The sequence below is a fragment of the Orbicella faveolata genome, unplaced genomic scaffold, assembly GCF_042242905.1.
Source record: "Orbicella faveolata isolate gen_17 unplaced genomic scaffold, um_ofav_v1 contig_46, whole genome shotgun sequence".
Lineage (NCBI taxonomy): Eukaryota > Metazoa > Cnidaria > Anthozoa > Scleractinia > Merulinidae > Orbicella > Orbicella faveolata.
In genome coordinates, this window is record NW_028301576.1 from 7,132,127 (window position 1) to 7,133,950 (window position 1,824).

Sequence of the window (1,824 nt, forward strand, 5' to 3'; positions counted from 1 at the left end):
GAAATGCGTGACACTCAATGAAGGACATTAGTGCAATGCATATAATTCTTGCCGCAAGTGTTGGCACTTTTGCCAAATATCTTCCGTACTTCGATTCCCCTCAATTCCCGGCAACGATGAGCTCTCAAGCATACTGCACGAGTACTATAGTTTTTCACGTTGCTATTGTAAGATATTTTTGTGCTGGCATGTAGATTCGTTCGTATGCACGTTACGTAATTATGCTAAGAAGTTAATATTTAAGGAGTTGTCACTTCGACGGCATCTCCGCTTTTGATCAGTTCATTTTGGAAATTTTGTTTTAGTAAATTTCGAGCAATGCTTGATCCACCGCCGGAGACTGCATCATCCCAACCTCAGTCGACAGACATTTCTAATTCTGACATGATCTCGCTGATTTCTTCTCTCCTTGATGCGAAGTTGCAGAAAACGTTTGGTGATTTCAAGCGATCATTAGACGAACGCGAGGTTGAGACTCGGCGAGAACTGAAGAAATTCAAAACAGACTCTAAGGCAGCTAGTTCACTTCAGTTTAAAGGTAACAGAATCCAGTTTGAGTTTAATACCCAGCTCCTTGACTGCCTTGATCTGGCTATCTCCAATCTGTCCGAGGTAAACCTGCTGGGTGTTCAAGAACATCTCCAAAAGGCCAAGTCTGACTTCGAGAAACGCATTAAGTTCATGATCCGCTTTGCTGACAAAAGCCCCGCTGGCTGGGCTGTAGTTGAGGAATATGAGTCCGACGAGCTCGCCGAAAATTCTGAAGACAAGAAGAAACTTCGAGTGGCTGAACGACGTGCGCTTACCAATATTAAACAAGAAGTCTTCCAAACCTCGTGTTTCAAGGATTTCAAGAGCTCCTAAATCCCGAGATTTTCAAGCTGCACAAGGGTCTGGGTCTTCTGTTTCTACTACGTCTCTTCCATTTTCTGCCGCTCACTCTAATTTTCGTCAGCTCTTTCGTGCCGCCCGACAAGTCCAGCCTTCGGACTGCAATCAGCGAGGACACTGGGCTAATTCGCCAGCCTGCGCTCTTTTCTACAAGACAAGAGGTAGTTTCACCAACACTGGCGCGAGTTCAACGTCCACAAAGTCAACAACCGTCTGATTTAGCAAATGTTCTTGCAAGATTGGGTCCAGATAAGTATTTTGACTTTGACTTTGACTTGGATCACATTTCTCTTGATTCTGGCTTTGCTGAATATTTTGAAGGCTCTAGTCAGGTTATTGTTAAGGGTAGGCTTAAATCTAATATTTCTTATTGGTAAAGCATTGGTGCCTCTAAGTTTATTTTAGATACTCTAAGTTTTGGTTATAAGATCCCCTTTTCATGGGAACCTACAAGTGTTATTCTTACTAATAATCGCTCAGCTTTGAGAGTAATTTTGTAGAATCCGCTATTCAAGAGTTACTTAGTGTTGGCTCTATTGATGTGAAGTTTATATGAAATAATTCATATATGAACTGCGGTTGTAGATGAAAGTGAAGAATGGTCATCGCAGTTAATCTTCCCATTTAAGCAATTGGAAAGAAGAAGCCTGAAAAAAAAAAATCAGGGCTTCAACGGGATTCGAACCCGTGACCTCCGCGATACCGGTGCGATGCTCTACCAACTGAGCTATGAAGCCACACATTGGGAGCGAGGTCACTTAATTGAGTTCATATCTTCCCGTGAGGAGTGAAATGATGTGAAGTTTATATGAAATAATTCATATATGAACTGCGGTTGTAGATGAAAGTGAAGAATGATCATCGCAGTTAATCTTCCAATTTAAGCAATTGGAAAGAAGAAGCCTGAAAAAAATCTATTGTTTCGTGTACTTA

At 41.7% G+C, this 1,824-nt stretch overlaps 1 pseudogene; it reads left to right on the forward strand.

The window, feature by feature from the left end:
- The first annotated feature begins 291 nt into the window (after positions 1-291).
- Positions 292-1,108, forward strand: LOC149098183 (uncharacterized; annotated as a pseudogene).
- Positions 1,109-1,824: the final 716 nt, after the last annotated feature.